Source organism: Orbicella franksi, chromosome 3 (assembly GCF_964199315.1).
Source record: "Orbicella franksi chromosome 3, jaOrbFran1.1, whole genome shotgun sequence".
In the NCBI taxonomy this organism is placed as follows: domain Eukaryota; kingdom Metazoa; phylum Cnidaria; class Anthozoa; order Scleractinia; family Merulinidae; genus Orbicella; species Orbicella franksi.
Window position 1 is genome coordinate 4,607,594 of NC_138147.1, and position 17,799 is coordinate 4,625,392.

The 17,799-nt window shown below is 44.8% G+C and overlaps 1 protein-coding gene and 1 pseudogene across 2 annotated transcripts in view; both read right to left on the reverse strand.

Annotated features, from left to right (window-relative positions):
* Positions 1-17,799, reverse strand: part of LOC145480787 (uncharacterized) — a 107,503-nt gene that overhangs the window by 23,823 nt on the left and 65,881 nt on the right. The window lies entirely within an intron of this gene.
* LOC145480781 (tyrosinase-like) lies at positions 2,195-6,365 on the reverse strand (annotated as a pseudogene). Its single transcript, XR_014048544.1, has 2 exons — positions 5,415-6,365; positions 2,195-4,913 (listed from the first exon to the last, which is right to left on the reverse strand). The product of XR_014048544.1 is annotated as a tyrosinase-like (transcript).

Below are 17,799 nucleotides of genomic sequence, written 5' to 3' on the forward strand. Positions count from 1 at the left end.
TTGAAATATCTGTTAATTAATCATAGATGATTACATGCAGAACTCTTTAAAAAGATAGTTTTGATTTCTAATTTCAAATCGAGACCTGGACAGCCAATAGGTATCGCTGGACATGCCTTGTTAACAAGCTAAATAGTTCATTTAAACCAGTTGAACGCCTTGGTTCGTTGGACTAATGCATGCATTATTAAAACCGCCAAAATCTCACAGAAAACAGGGCTTAGCAGACGATTCCCAGTTAAGTTTATACTCTCACTGGTAAATACAGTGATTAATTGTGGAGATTTAAGAAATGCGAGAGATGTTCCATAAATATACCTACACACTCTTACCACAGTATAGCCGTTGTGAAAGCTGTTATACAAAAATCAACTGGCGTTTCTATACATTGGAAAGTTATGCTCAGTTCAGATTTGAGCCTGGAGAACCTTAAAGAACTCACTCTCAGATTATAAAGCTCTGCGAAATTAAAGAATGATTAAAGAAGATCAACGTCTATCTCTTTGTGCACCTAAAACAAAAGTATAGCTCACCTTTCTGTAAAAAGTCTGAGAAGTACTCGTCGTCCCCTTCACTTATCACAACACTCAGTCTGATAAACAAAGGATATGTTTGGCACGTTTTCGGTAGAAACTCCGTTTCCGACTCCAGTTCCTTCCAACCAAACAGAAGCTTGACGTAATAAGGACATGCCGCGTTGCTAAACAACTTGATGACAAAGTATCATTAACAGAGTAAGAACAAAGGTGCTTAATACAAGTGAATATATGAAAGATCATATATTTGAACCGCGGAGAAAGATATGAAGACATGATTGATCATCGCAGTTATGCACACAACTTAAGCAGTTGTGAAAATTCAGATCTGAACGTTCAGGCCTGAATATTTTTTTTCAGGTTTTAATTTCACAACTGCTTAAGTTGTGTGCATAGTTGCCATGATAAATCATGTCTTCGTAGCAAAGATGTTTGTTTTTCAAGAGGCTCATGGGCTGAGTCGGCGGCCAAGTGAAACCCGCAGCTATTTTTAACCACCGAACGTTACGAAAGACCAACGCTCAATACGTCAGCTTCACATGTTCGCTCCGGCGGCTAATTTTCAAGCTGGAAAATAGCTAAAGATACTTTTATAGGGCCAGAATGAGGTACTGGAATCTCATTTATCTGTTAAATTTTCTCTCCAGTCATTTCAGCTCTCAGTAAATTTTACAATTTGAGTATTATCAATTAAAAGCGCCTCACTTCTCGTCTTTCTCGGCTAACAGATAAAATTTGAACCCAGACCCTCTCGACTAAAACTAGTGTCTGGCTTCTTGGATGCATATTAGTATTGATTCATAAGAACGACATGAACGATGCATTCTGCAGTTATTAAGCTCTGGTTACAAAACTTTATTTTCAAACTTAGAGTAAAAGGTCGCCGTTCGTCACACGTTAATTGTCAATTTGAAAAGAAATTTGATCACTTTTTCGCAACTTTTTGACAGGCCGTTCTGCAAATCAATTTGCAACAATGTGAATGAACGAAGGAAGGAAGGAAGGAAGGAAGGAAGGAAGGAAGGAATGAATGAATGAATGAATGAATGAATGAATGAGTCAATGAATGAGTCAATGAATGAATGAATGAATGAATGAATGAATGAATGAAAGAATGAATGAATGAATGAATGAATGAGACCTTGGATAACTAATGTCGGTCATAAGGCCAGTCCCAAGTTGTCTTTTGCCTTTGTTTCGAAACGAATCCTCACGCAAAAATAAGAAATGACCACAAAGATACCGGAGGGAACTCACAAACGAAGGTGGCATTTAAAACGGTAGTTTTCAATACCATTAATCTAAGGTTCCACAAAAAGAACGCAACACGCGACATTTCTCAAAGGTATAAAACAATTTTATTATCATGTGATAAGTTTTTCCTCTAAGTTGCGACCATCGAGGTTTGTTTTCTCTCATTCCTCAAGCTATGTCTATTTTGGGGGACCGTCTTAAGGAAATACCACTATTAGCTGTCTATTATTTTGTAAAATAATCTACAGCACATGCGATTTCTTTAGATGTGACTAACAAATTACAAATTATGAGGTATTATTTTATATTCCTCTCACTAACCGAGTTCGAGGTCCGTACTGTAAGGTATGGATCCTCGTTTTTTCCCTTTCGATTTATGACCCGAGTGCCTACAGTAGAATACTGCCCACTATATTGACCAACCACAGCGTAGTAGTCTGCGAGCAGGCTCACCTTTGAGTCACGCACGCGAGCGGAGTGCAAGACAACTTATGCTGTACTCTTTTCAGAACGCTTTAAATATGGGGATTTTTTCGGGCTTAGGAGTGCCTCTTAGACACTTTGAGAAAATAAAGTAAGCCCAAGAAATTGATAAGACCCACAGTAAACGTAACAAAATTACAATAAATAGATCTCAAGTCTGGTCATTTTCTTCACGAGGCTGGTTTTTCCATAAAATTTGAGAGCGCCTATGCCTTTCTTAACCAACAACAACTGAAGCAGTTGTTGATATTTCAAGCATTCACGCGATCCCTCTTGCGTAGCTTTACCCGCACTTTCCCGAGACGACTGGTTACATATTTTCCCTCACTTGTAGCCGTTACAGAGCGTTACATTGCCCATGGCAAAGAACAAGGAGGCAGCATGGCCAAGTGGTTAGGGAGCCGGACTTGAAATCCGGAGGTCGCAGGTTCAAGTCCCGCTCTGACCACTTAGCTTAGCTGGAGTTGTTTCTCGGTAGACCCTACTTCAACGCCTCGACCACCACGCTTGTAAATAGCCAACTGGTCTGCCTCCTGCCATTTGGGATTTTTAATCATGTTATGTTCATTTGCATTATTTGTTTCCTCATTTGGTTTCATTGACCCTGAAAAACCCCATTGGGGAAGTGGACAATTAAGAAATTTATTTATTTATTTATTTATTTATTTATTTATTTATTTATTTTTAACAAAACTCCCGTTTCATTTGGTTTTCCAGGTTCTCCTTTTATCTAATCATGAAATACGTCCGGCACAAGAACTTAATGAATAAGCGTTAACAAAATCTACACAAACCCCGCAGATGAAGGAAGCCAAGGATTAATCAATTCTTCTCTAAATAAAGAAAGGATTTGTCAAAACCACCAGCATTCTTCCTAAGTTTAAAATTAAACTGAGTGTTCTTTCAGCGCTAATACTATTAAAAAGACCATACGTTTCGGGACTACTGTCGCTTGACCAGAAAAACTTAGCGCGGAAGCTAGCTGTCGAGGTTGACTGATTTTCCTGCCACACTTGAATTCTTTGGACGTGCACGCTTCAGTGTTGCCACTTTGGGATAATATTACGATACAATATTTGTCAACATTATTTAAGGGGGTCTATTTCACACAATTTAGGCAATTTTAGCGCTTCCTAACTGGTCATTATCACAATATATAACATCGTAAAACTGTACATGCACTCAAAAGAAACACAGACCAAGCCCTTGAGATGCTCCCAAGGTTTACCCGTCTCCCAGTTTTCCTGCGATAAATCCTGTGCACTAATGGCTATCATGCCATGCAATGCAAACGCGTCCATCGACTTGAGAGAACTACAAAATAGCGCCAGCAAACCCACGTGTACTACGGAGATGAACGAAGTAAAAAAATTCAGCAATTCTTATCAGATATAGTGTAGAGAAAGGATTAAATGTTCTTGCATTCAGCGCTAATGCCCTAAATTCGGCGCTAATGTCCCTTAAATCCGAAAACCTTAGCGCGGAATTAATGTTACCTAATTTTATTTTTCCCTTGCATTTGAATTAACGCTACATTTGAATTCTTCTGGACTTTTCAATTGCGTCAACGCCGAAATGACACTCAATTTCGAAGGGATGGATTCATTACAGTTTCTCTACACAATTTCTAACCGACTTATTCACTCTTCGACATGTATTTACAGTTAATCAATCTTCGTAGGTAACTTTCACTCCACCAGGGAGGTTATTTGAATCCAGCTATTCCCAGCTGTAGTATTTTGACGGAAACAGCTTGTCATGAGTGGTGGGAAAGTAGGCATTTTTGTAATCCTCGCCTTTATTCTGCCATTGGAGCCAAATCTTGTCCAGGAAAGCATGATGAAAGACCATTTCTGGAGCATTAGAGGATGTCATCGGATCAGTCATCGTTCCACCGATCCAGTCGTGCAATTGAGCGTGGTACGTATCGCGCACTATTCCTTCAAACTTGAAAAATCTATCAAACGGCAGTGCCAAAGTCTTCTTCAAATGTTTCGTATCGCCATCGAGTCTATCATAGAAAAACTCCCTCCTCAGGCATCCACCTCCCGTTTGTTTCACCAGACGCCATTTCTCCTTGCTAAACGGCCCGTCCTCGACACAGTCATCATCTGATGGGTTTCCATTGCCACCTAACCCGTGGTCGCCAGAGCTCCAAATCGCGTTGCTATCAGATGCATTCCACCAGTAGTGAGCAACTCGGCTCCAGTCCCAATAAGGCAAAGTCACACGACAGTCGATTCTGCGCAGGAGATTCTCGAACTCAACCAAGAACCATCGGTGCCACGGGAAAAATATGCGAGGTGAGTGATGAAGGAGGTCGTCAGGTGTATTAACATGCAAAGTGACTAATCTTTCATACTCTTTCTTGAAAGCAGGATTCATTGAAGCCGTCTTGTACGCGTTGATATAACGTCGTCTGTGGTTGATTTCCATGTTAGTAAACTCTTTTCGCACGCGGTAGCAGTTAATAAGCTGGCCATCCCGACATTCACAGCGTTCTTCGCACTCGTTCAGGACGTGGCTTCCCTCCTCACAGCTTTTGGGACTTACTTCTCTTCCACTTTTTTGTCCTCTGCCGGCTTCGACTTTCCAGCTGACTAAAAGGAACATAAAACACCACTTCACGTTCCTCAGCATCTGCAATGAAAAGACGACTCACTTCAATTTGAAAAGTAATCATAAAAATAGTACCGACGAACTCGAACTTCCAACTTCGTTATCGAACTGAACTCCATCGATGTGTTCACCATCCGGCAATGTCTTCTTTATACCCGTTATTTCTGACCAATAAAACCCTTTAGCTAAAGCAATTGGAATAATTGTCCCTGGTTGTTTCAAGCTTAAAAAGCACACAGACGCAAGCGATAAAGTTGCGTGGGGATTCTTGTAGTACACTGGTCGCACTGTCAAGTATAATTTGTAAGATGTATAGAACTTTCAGGCTAAACGTAACATCTAAGTTAATACAAATTATTAGATGCCGAAGGAAGATATTCTCAAAAGAAATAATCTAGGTTGATCCCCGCACTTGCTTTTAGAATATTAAGTAAATCATCTTTGAATCTGTAATCGCTATACCCCGTGGGTTGTGACGGAACTCCGCATGTCACTTTATTTTAATTAACGCATAGTACATACCTTTTAAGAATGACCAAAGATAACTTTAACTGGCCTGCGCTCTCTCCTAGAAGAGATAAGAAAGTATTCAGCAATAAATGAAATTAAAGGTTTAAAACCTACTCTTTTTATAAACTAGCATTCAATTTGCTTTAGTCCTGTCAACATATTTTTCACTTAAAAACAAATTACCTAATAATAGGCATGAATGAATACGTAAATTAGATGTGTCTTAAATGAAACAGAAAACAAACAGTAGGTGTCACGACTGTCGATTATCATAATATCAGTGAAGCGTAAGTTAGTTTCAAAAAGAATTTCGCGATCATTCTTGAATCCCTGACCCTTAGTAAAGCTTCTAATGCCTTAAAGTTATTTTTCCACTCTCTAGGAGCGTAACTATGGACTACGAGTAATCCCTCTTCCGCTTAGTTCGGCGAGCGAGACCGTAATTCGCGCGTTTCTCACCGCAAGGATTTCGTGCACAATCGTGGGTCTTTCAAGGACTTGTTTCTTGTATTGACTTTTATATGCATGTGAAATCACAAATTAACGCTGAAATTTCCGCCAAAATTAAGGAGTAATTTATCACCTATGATAGTAGCAGCAAAATAACTGGACCATTAATTTCAGAAGTTTGTAAAATGATTTTGGTGTGTTGAAAGAACTCCGGCTCTAAAAGGGCCCAAAACCATTTGCCTGCGCGGTTCTTCATTTACTTTTCTTGTCCCTAAAAATCGGAATGTAAAAAACGGAAATAGGAATCGACTGAGATATTGCGATAAAACCATCGTCATCGTCAGAAATTCCAGTACCCGGCCTTTGACTTTTGCATAAGTGATTCAGTTTTATTCTCAACATTCTTTTCTTGAAAAAATGGAACTTTTTCCCGGACAGTCAGAAGCCATGGTTGCCACGAAAGCTAATTTCCTTGAAACAAGTTGCGTATGTTGTTCAGATTTAATTCCAAAGTTGCACGCCTTTCATAGCTTAGCACTTTGTTTCACTGTAGAGACAACAAATCTTCAGTGATGTGTGTCCGACAAAGACTTTTGTCTCCACAGACACAAAGCAACTGAACGCAAATCAGTAAAGGAGTTCACTGAAGCACGATTTCTTTGTCTACGAGGCCAAGAAACTTCTGTGACTCAACTGCCGATTAATAATGGTAATATAATAGGACTGAGTGGAGTCCAATTCGGTCTGTAATCATACGAGTGATTAACAAAATCGGACGACCGCGAAGCGGGAGTTCGATTTGTTTTGACGACACGACCAATTAATCAAAACTATGACAAAATTCGAGAAACGAGCAAATCATCGATTGATCGCTTAACGATTAAACGTCGTTATGAATGCTGAAAAACACCGCAGTTTACTCAGCAAAGTGCACCGCAATAGCGCGCGCAAAATGACGCGTACTGTCCAATTACAAGCATGACGCGTACACTGTCCAATTAATGCTCAAATCGGGCTGCTGATAGCCAATCAAGTTCGAGAATTTTGTTATAGTTTTGATTAGCTCAGTTATAACTGAGACAAATGCATAGTTAGGCATACTTTGCCGCTTTATAGTTTGGTATCCTAATCGGCATGCGACCGGAGTCGTGATGAATATAAATTAGCGATCATTCGGTTTTGCCGCTTGATTGCAACTGGAAAGCCCTGAGGCCTCGACTGCGATGCCAACAATGTAAAACAGAGTGATTACTTCAAGAGAGTGATCGAGGGCCGATCATGTTTTGAAAAATCTCCAGTTGATAACATGAAGAACTTTTTATAAAGATAGTTTCAACTTCTAGTTTGAAATCTGAAATCTGAACAGCAATTGGTCTCGCTGGACATTGCCTTGTTAACAAGCTAAGTGTGATTTATTTAAACCAGTTTGACGCCTTGGTTCGTTGGACTAATGCATGCATTGTTAGAATCACCAGATTCGAATGTGCATAACTCATAAAATCTCACAGAATACAGAGCTTAGCCGACAACTCCTAGGTTACATTCTCAGTGGTAAATATAAAGGATAGCAGTGAATAATCAAGAATTGCGAGAGATGTTCCATATCTACACACTCACGTCTGACTCAATGGCAGCTGTTGTGAATGCTATTGTACAAAGATCACCGGGCGTTTCTATGAATAGTTCAGTTGAGTTCAGATTTAAGCCTCAAAAACCTTATAGAACTCACTCTCAGGTTATGAAGCTATGTGAAATGAAGGGAGGGCTAAAGTTCATCTTTCTGGCCGGATCTGGAAACACAAGTATACCTCACCTTCCTGCAAGAAGAACCCGTCGTCCCTTTCACCATCACAGCAGATAGTCTGATGAACAAGGGGCAAAACTCAAAGAGTTTCCGATTGTGTTCATCCGATCAAGCAGAAGCGTGACGTAATGAGGACATGTCGCGTTGCTTAGAAACTTTGATGACGAAGTAACACACATAGATAGTGAGGGTTCTGGCACAGATGTTCTTGCAGCAATACGTGTGTGGTGCGTGTGTGCCAGAAAAACAGAATCGCGCGAGCGGCGCATTTCGACAACCAATCTTCGACAACCAGTTTACAATACGTGTGTGCTAGAAAACAGAATCGCGCTAGTGGTCCAGCGAAGCTGCAACGTCTGTAATCAATATGCGCGGATGTGCCACCCTTCACTTGTATAAAAATGTGCCAGAATTTTTTTCCTATTAGAGATTAATATGCACAGTGTATACGCCGACATGGCTGCTGCAAGGTATTCCTCCGATGTTCTGCGAATGTTCTAAGAGAAAACAAAGAAAAGACCACCGATTTGGTTGAACAAGAAGTCCAAAGGTTTACAAGAGCGCATATATTTTTTGGGCAACCAAAGTTTCGGCAACCAAATTGCGAACCAACACTCTCGGCACAAATGCCCGGTGCGTTGCCGAAAAACATGAAACATTCTTTCCAAACATTTCGCAATTTTTTCGCACCTCCTTTCTGTCTTTCGGCAACCCCCAAATTTCTAGAAAAAATATAGAGACATGTTTTCTGTTGTCAGGAGCCTACAAAAGAGTTGCAAAAAACTTCGCGAAACAAACGTATCACTGCAGTGGCGGCGAGCAAAAGAAGAAACACATGTTTCGCTGCTTCTACGGCAAGCCAATGAAAAAACAACACGGAGTCTTCGAGTGATCTACGATACATCTTCGGGACAGCGTCTGGAATCCCAAGGGGAAGACGCAGCAAAAGAACCATCGTAGAAGACGGAAGCCGAAAATACGCGCAGTTGAACAAAGAAAGAAAAAAGGGCAGCAATGGTTTTGCAAGACGATCTTCAGGAGTTCGGCGACGAAACGGTTGTACTTGAGCCGGCGAAAAGTGTTGCAGTATATGTCGCAACAAGCAAAAACCCGCCAGCAGATGCAACAAGCAAAACCCCACCAGCTGAAAGCTGAGGAAACGAGGGCGAAGAAGTGGGGTGGAACCCCACAACCTCGGGGCGCGGCGCTTGCCCCGCTGAAGAAGAAGAAGAAGAAGCAGAAACACGAAAAAAAGAAAATGGAGTGCTTGGCTTGCCCCGCGAGGTCACCCAAAGGTCAACCAGGGGGCGTGGGGGTCTCCCCCCACAGGGCACAAACGACTCAATTTTAAGAGAGACCTTTGCAAACATGGGCCTAAGAGTCGAAAAAAAATGTTGCGGAGCATCTTCTTCTGGAAAACGCGTACGACAGCAATCTTCTGTCCGACATCGCCGATGTGGATTATCTAGAAGGAAATCAAGGCAGCACGAATTTGCGCCCGCTAGAGGGACTGCCGCCCTTCGTAGATGACATCTACGTTTTTGGCTACCTTTCAAAGGAGGAGTGCGTCGTCAAAAAAGGAAAAGGAAAACTGAGCTGCACAACAGGGGAGAATGGGGCCGCAACGCTAGTGGTGAGGAGCGTCGCGAACACTTTGGAAAGAGCTCTTGGGAAAAGGGGGTATATGCCGACGGCGATCGTGCACACCGTATCAGCGCAAAAGACGAAACAAGAAAACAGCGCAATCCGAGCAACAATTGACACAATCGAGGCAGAAACAAGGAGCCGGGCGAAAACAAAATGGGAAAAAATCCACCCGCAACAAGAGGTTGTCGGGTATTTCGTGGCAAAGTGCGATGTTTCCGAAGTCCCTCTGGATGCAATTCACAGCGGTCTGGATGTTTTCGAAGAGTGCCTGGAGGGGTACGGGTACGGCTTCTATTGCATCGACTACACGCAAGACTTTTCAGGTGTATTAGATCGCGAAGCTCTTGTGAACCATCTGCATTTTCAAGAGGAGGAGAATTTCTGCGAAGCCATTGGCAAAAATACGCCGACGATACTTGCCAACACAGGAACTGTCGGGAACCACGTTTGCACCTGGATAGACAAGCCCGAAGAAGGGCCCACGACGCGCACAAAGGTATACAACAAAATCGTTTCAAATTTGAGACAGGAGAAATCCGCGAACCCGTTGGCGAACCCGGACGTGCAAGCCCGAGGGTGCACAAGGATCGAAGTCTCCGTGTACGCGCCCCCCACTGGCCCAACTTTCAAACGAGAAAGCCGCCGACTGCATCGGGAAAGTTTTGCAGCAAGTTTCAGCCGAAAGCGAAGAGAAGGGTGTATTTGTGGTCCAGCCGCCCAGAAGACAATGGGAAAACCTCGCAAAAAAAGTGGATCGCTGTTTGGTTCTAGCTGACAGGCTGCAAGGAAGAATTTTTGTTGCCTGGTATGCGCATACAAGGACTAGAAGAATTTCGGGTGTACACGTCCGCCCATCACCAGCGAAAGTACGAGACAAAGAAAAGTGGGAAAGAGCGGTATCGTGGGCAGCTGGAGATTTTGGTTTTCGGAATTGCCCAATTTTTCGAGTAGACATCTTGTCCGCAGACAAAGAAGGGGTGGAGATCGGCCCGCTCCGCTGCTACACAAAAGACGAAAACACGCGAACAATCCTTTCTGCGAGCAAAAAGCCAACACAGCTCCACCCAAACGGAGGAGACCTGGCGACGCTTCTACCGCCAACGGAGAAAATTGAGTGGGAATGGCGGAGCAAGAAATGCCATGCAATCGGCAACGATTCTTCGAAATATTTTCTTCAAGAAATCCCACAAATCCCAGAAAAGCGACAAATCTCCACGCTTTCAACGAAGGATAGGTTAGACAAACTTTTGGAACTAAGAAGATCTCGAACATTCGAGTCGTGGAAACGAAAGGTGTGGCAAAAAGAGGAGAAAATCGAAAAGGCGCGGCAAGTGGAACTCAAAAAACTGCGAATGGTCGCCCAAGCGAAGAAAAAAATAGAACAAAGAAGCGCCGAAATTCTCGAAAAAGTGACTGAAACCCTTGCAGGAAAAACGCAAAAAGTTGCGGAATTGCCCACAGGGAGAAAATTTAGTGTCCTCGGTTTTCGAGCAAAACAAGACAAAGCCCGCGTTGTTCTGCAGTATGGAGATTCGCCGCCTGTTGCTGTTTGGGCGACAAAAGGTCTTCGAAAAATTCTTGTAGAGTGCTTGCGCAGCTTCCGTTCATCCGAGAAAGACAATTTGGGTCGGAAGCTTTTCTGGCTAGTTGTTTGCAGCGGCGTGCAAAAGCTTTGTCAGTTGGCTATCGGCATTGAGCCGGCGAAAACTTTCCAAAACAGCGAAGGAGAAACAATCGTATGGAACCCCATCAAGGTGCTTTCCGCGCCAGAAACAGGAAGACTGGAGATTTTGCAGGCAATTGGTAAGAAATGCGAAGAGTACGAAACTCTTTGCGCCGAATCGTCCAAAAACACCGGTCTGCAGAAAATCAAAGCCCCGGAAAACAAAGCGACTAAAAAAACAACAGACTTGCCGGAAGGGGAGTAGATTTGCAAACGTTTCGCTACAAGCTATTTTCGGGGCGCCCAACGAACAATTCTGTTCTTGCTCCCGCTTGGAGAAAACGGGGAACCAGCAACAGACGAAGAAACTCCCACACCTGACGCCTTTTTGGAAAAAGAGATAGTGGCCATTGGCGGGGCCGCAGCACTAGAAAAAAGGAAAACGCCCCTTCGCTGCTTGCTTGGAGACCAGAAGACTACACCAAGCAAAAAGAAGTGCCGCACGGTCGCTCTGGCGTAGCCTACACGGCAACAATAGTTCCGCCTTCGAAGCAGAAAACAAAGTCTCCGTCGCAAGCAACAACAAAGAGCTCGCCAAGATCCCAGTCCAACCATTTTTTCGCCGTCTCTGAGTCAATATGGCCAACAATTTGCGCCAATTTGTCTTCCAACGAAGAGGCATATTCGCAAAGAGCGGACCAATCCTTCCAGCAAACCTTTTCTTCTTGCTGCAGGTATTTTTTCTCGCGTACTCGGAATTGTTCGAATGGGAAACATGGAAGTTGCCCTTGTTTCCGAACAAGCTCCATCGTGTATATTTTGCAGCCTTGCGCCTTTTCAGTTTTTCGAAAGTTGGGTTCCACCACACCCTGGGCGAAATCATCCGCAAGTCAGCGAAGCAGAAGCGCAACGAAGAAAAGAAAGCGCGACAGCAGCCGAAACTGCGGCACTACTGCACTGTTGCGAGCGAAACCAGTACACGAGGACAACAGTTCCGCCTTCGAAAGCAACAACAAAGAGTTCGCCAAGATCCCAGTCCAACCATTTTTTCGCCGTTTCCGAGTCGATATGGCCAACAATGTGCGCCGATTTGTCTTCCAAAGAAGCGGCAAACTCGCGAATAGCGGCCTTTTCGGTTTTTTCGAAATCATCCGCTTTGACTGCGGGCTTTTTTCAAAACTTGCAGCGCAGTGTACAGAATTCCCGCGACAACACCCGCTTGCACAAGAAGAGACACAACAGCAGTCGCCGCATTGGCAGCTCGAACTGCCGCGTTGCAGTTGTTCTCCATACTCTCAAAGACGCAATCTTCCTTTTCTTCCACGCCATCTTTTTTCCTCGCCAAATGTTCGGCAATTATTTTGAGGTATAGGGACATTGCATGCACGTCTTGGCAAAGGTATCCGAGCATCTCAAAAAAGGGCTCGTCTTCTCGATCTTCTTCCTGCGCTCCGCGTGTTTCTTCCTTTTCTTCTTCTTGGTTTTCTAGAGCGGGGGGTTTTGGGTCCATTTTGCCGGCTTCTTGCCAAATTGTATACAACCTTGTTGTTCCAATCCCGAAGCGCTCCCGGATCGCTGCGATTGTCTCGCCTGTTTCCCGCGCGGCAACAATTTGTCGTTCTTCTTCGGCAGAAAGATTTTTTGCAGGAGGCATAGTATTCTAGTATCTACAGAATTTGCGCGCGGTTGTGTTGCAGCGTTGTTGTCTGTCGGCCGTGGTTGTGTTGTCTGTAGGCCGCGGTTCTATTGCAGCAATGTTGTCTGTAGGCCGCGGGTTCGGTGTGGGTTCGGTGCGGAGTATTTTTTCTTGCCAAGTTTTATGTGCGCTTATTAAAAACCAGAATTTTTCAGTATCACCAAAACTGGTTGTGAGAAATTCCTTAGAACAAGCCGGTAAAATGGACCCAAAACCCCCCGCTCTAGAAAACCAAGAAGAAGAAAAGGAAGAAACACGCGGAGCGCAGGAAGAAGATCGAGAAGACGAGCCCTTTTTTGAGATGCTCGGATACCTTTGCCAAGACGTGCATGCAATGTCCCTATACCTCAAAATAATTGCCGAACATTTGGCGAGGAAAAAAGATGGCGTGGAAGAAAAGGAAGATTGCGTCTTTGAGAGTATGGAGAACAACTGCAACGCGGCAGTTCGAGCTGCCAATGCGGCGACTGCTGTTGTGTCTCTTCTTGTGCAAGCGGGTGTTGTCGCGGGAATTCTGTACACTGCGCTGCAAGTTTTGAAAAAAGCCCGCAGTCAAAGCGGATGATTTCGAAAAAACCGAAAAGGCTGCTATTCGCGAGTTTGCCGCTTCTTTGGAAGACAAATCGGCGCACATTGTTGGCCATATCGACTCGGAAACGGCGAAAAAATGGTTGGACTGGGATCTTGGCGAACTCTTTGTTGTTGCTTTCGAAGGCGGAACTGTTGTCCTCGTGTACTGGTTTCGCTCGCAACAGTGCAGTAGTGCCGCAGTTTCGGCTGCTGTCGCGCTTTCTTTTCTTCGTTGCGCTTCTGCTTCGCTGACTTGCGGATGATTTCGCCCAGGGTGTGGTGGAACCCAACTTTCGAAAAACTGAAAAGGCGCAAGGCTGCAAAATATACACGATGGAGCTTGTTCGGAAACAAGGGCAACTTCCATGTTTCCCATTCGAACAATTCCGAGTACGCGAGAAAAAATACCTGCAGCAAGAAGAAAAGGTTTGCTGGAAGGATTGGTCCGCTCTTTGCGAATATGCCTCTTCGTTGGAAGACAAATTGGCGCAAATTGTTGGCCATATTGACTCAGAGACGGCGAAAAAATGGTTGGACTGGGATCTTGGCGAGCTCTTTGTTGTTGCTTGCGACGGAGACTTTGTTTTCTGCTTCGAAGGCGGAACTATTGTTGCCGTGTAGGCTACGCCAGAGCGACCGTGCGGCACTTCTTTTTGCTTGGTGTAGTCTTCTGGTCTCCAAGCAAGCAGCGAAGGGGCGTTTTCCTTTTTTCTAGTGCTGCGGCCCCGCCAATGGCCACTATCTCTTTTTCCAAAAAGGCGTCAGGTGTGGGAGTTTCTTCGTCTGTTGCTGGTTCCCCGTTTTCTCCAAGCGGGAGCAAGAACAGAATTGTTCGTTGGGCGCCCCGAAAATAGCTTGTAGCGAAACGTTTGCAAATCTACTCCCCTTCCGGCAAGTCTGTTGTTTTTTTAGTCGCTTTGTTTTCCGGGGCTTTGATTTTCTGCAGACCGGTGTTTTTGGACGATTCGGCGCAAAGAGTTTCGTACTCTTCGCATTTCTTACCAATTGCCTGCAAAATCTCCAGTCTTCCTGTTTCTGGCGCGGAAAGCACCTTGATGGGGTTCCATACGATTGTTTCTCCTTCGCTGTTTTGGAAAGTTTTCGCCGGCTCAATGCCGATAGCCAACTGACAAAGCTTTTGCACGCCGCTGCAAACAACTAGCCAGAAAAGCTTCCGACCCAAATTGTCTTTCTCGGATGAACGGAAGCTGCGCAAGCACTCTACAAGAATTTTTCGAAGACCTTTTGTCGCCCAAACAGCAACAGGCGGCGAATCTCCATACTGCAGAACAACGCGGGCTTTGTCTTGTTTTGCTCGAAAACCGAGGACACTAAATTTTCTCCCTGTGGGCAATTCCGCAACTTTTTGCGTTTTTCCTGCAAGGGTTTCAGTCACTTTTTCGAGAATTTCGGCGCTTCTTTGTTCTATTTTTTTCTTCGCTTGGGCGACCATTCGCAGTTTTTTGAGTTCCACTTGCCGCGCCTTTTCGATTTTCTCCTCTTTTTGCCACACCTTTCGTTTCCACGACTCGAATGTTCGAGATCTTCTTAGTTCCAAAAGTTTGTCTAACCTATCCTTCGTTGAAAGCGTGGAGATTTGTCGCTTTTCTGGGATTTGTGGGATTTCTTGAAGAAAATATTTCGAAGAATCGTTGCCGATTGCATGGCATTTCTTGCTCCGCCATTCCCACTCAATTTTCTCCGTTGGCGGTAGAAGCGTCGCCAGGTCTCCTCCGTTTGGGTGGAGCTGTGTTGGCTTTTTGCTCGCAGAAAGGATTGTTCGCGTGTTTTCGTCTTTTGTGTAGCAGCGGAGCGGGCCGATCTCCACCCCTTCTTTGTCTGCGGACAAGATGTCTACTCGAAAAATTGGGCAATTCCGAAAACCAAAATCTCCAGCTGCCCACGATACCGCTCTTTCCCACTTTTCTTTGTCTCGTACTTTCGCTGGTGATGGGCGGACGTGTACACCCGAAATTCTTCTAGTCCTTGTATGCGCATACCAGGCAACAAAAATTCTTCCTTGCAGCCTGTCAGCTAGAACCAAACAGCGATCCACTTTTTTTGCGAGGTTTTCCCATTGTCTTCTGGGCGGCTGGACCACAAATACACCCTTCTCTTCGCTTTCGGCTGAAACTTGCTGCAAAACTTTCCCGATGCAGTCGGCGGCTTTCTCGTTTGAAAGTTGGGCCAGTGGGGGGCGCGTACACGGAGACTTCGATCCTTGTGCACCCTCGGGCTTGCACGTCCGGGTTCGCCAACGGGTTCGCGGATTTCTCCTGTCTCAAATTTGAAACGATTTTGTTGTATACCTTTGTGCGCGTCGTGGGCCCTTCTTCGGGCTTGTCTATCCAGGTGCAAACGTGGTTCCCGACAGTTCCTGTGTTGGCAAGTATCGTCGGCGTATTTTTGCCAATGGCTTCGCAGAAATTCTCCTCCTCTTGAAAATGCAGATGGTTCACAAGAGCTTCGCGATCTAATACACCTGAAAAGTCTTGCGTGTAGTCGATGCAATAGAAGCCGTACCCGTACCCCTCCAGGCACTCTTCGAAAACATCCAGACCGCTGTGAATTGCATCCAGAGGGACTTCGGAAACATCGCACTTTGCCACGAAATACCCGACAACCTCTTGTTGCGGGTGGATTTTTTCCCATTTTGTTTTCGCCCGGCTCCTTGTTTCTGCCTCGATTGTGTCAATTGTTGCTCGGATTGCGCTGTTTTCTTGTTTCGTCTTTTGCGCTGATACGGTGTGCACGATCGCCGTCGGCATATACCCCCTTTTCCCAAGAGCTCTTTCCAAAGTGTTCGCGACGCTCCTCACCACTAGCGTTGCGGCCCCATTCTCCCCTGTTGTGCAGCTCAGTTTTCCTTTTCCTTTTTTGACGACGCACTCCTCCTTTGAAAGGTAGCCAAAAACGTAGATGTCATCTACGAAGGGCGGCAGTCCCTCTAGCGGGCGCAAATTCGTGCTGCCTTGATTTCCTTCTAGATAATCCACATCGGCGATGTCGGACAGAAGATTGCTGTCGTACGCGTTTTCCAGAAGAAGATGCTCCGCAACATTTTTTTTCGACTCTTAGGCCCATGTTTGCAAAGGTCTCTCTTAAAATTGAGTCGTTTGTGCCCTGTGGGGGGAGACCCCCACGCCCCCTGGTTGACCTTTGGGTGACCTCGCGGGGCAAGCCAAGCACTCCATTTTCTTTTTTTCGTGTTTCTGCTTCTTCTTCTTCTTCTTCAGCGGGGCAAGCGCCGCGCCCCGAGGTTGTGGGGTTCCACCCCACTTCTTCGCCCTCGTTTCCTCAGCTTTCAGCTGGTGGGGTTTTGCTTGTTGCATCTGCTGGCGGGTTTTTGCTTGTTGCGACATATACTGCAACACTTTTCGCCGGCTCAAGTACAACCGTTTCGTCGCCGAACTCCTGAAGATCGTCTTGCAAAACCATTGCTGCCCTTTTTTCTTTCTTTGTTCAACTGCGCGTATTTTCGGCTTCCGTCTTCTACGATGGTTCTTTTGCTGCGTCTTCCCCTTGGGATTCCAGACGCTGTCCCGAAGATGTATCGTAGATCACTCGAAGACTCCGTGTTGTTTTTTCATTGGCTTGCCGTAGAAGCAGCGAAACATGTGTTTCTTCTTTTGCTCGCCGCCACTGCAGTGATACGTTTGTTTCGCGAAGTTTTTTGCAACTCTTTTGTAGGCTCCTGACAACAGAAAACATGTCTCTATATTTTTTTCTAGAAATTTGGGGGTTGCCGAAAGACAGAAAGGAGGTGCGAAAAAATTGCGAAATGTTTGGAAAGAATGTTTCATGTTTTTCGGCAACGCACCGGGCATTTGTGCCGAGAGTGTTGGTTCGCAATTTGGTTGCCGAAACTTTGGTTGCCCAAAAAAAATATGCGCTCTTGTAAACCTTTGGGCTTCTTGTTCAACCAAATCGGTGGTCTTTTCTTTGTTTTCTCTTGCGAACTTTAAAAGATCTTTCTTGTTTGGGTTACTTTCGGATATATCCATTCTGCACACACGGAGCCATTCTTGGAAATTGTTTTGGGATATTTGAAACCCGTCGTATAATGCGGTAAAATCTGGTTCTAACGGTTCGGGAAGGTTTATTTTTTCCTCCCTCGGTATTGGGCCGTAGAACATTTGCAGAACATCGGACGAATACCTTGCAGCAGCCATGTCGGCGTATACACTGTGCATATTAATCTCTAATAGGAAAAAAATTCTGGCACATTTTTATACAAGTGAAGGGTGGCACATCCGCGCATATTGATTACAGACGTTGCAGCTTGGCTTGACCACTAGCGCGATTTTGTTTTCTAGCACGCACGTATTGTAAACTGATTGTCGAAAATTGGTTGTCGAAATGCGCCGCTCGCGCGATTCTGTTTTTCTGGCACACACGCACCACACACGTATTGTAAACTGGTTGTCGAAAATTGATTGTCGAAATGCGCCGCTCGCGCGATTCTGTTTTTCTGGCACACACGCACATGCGCACGCGCGCGGCGCGATTCTGTTTTCTAGCACACACATAGATAGTGAGGGTTCTGGTCACAGTGTTCTTGCAGCAC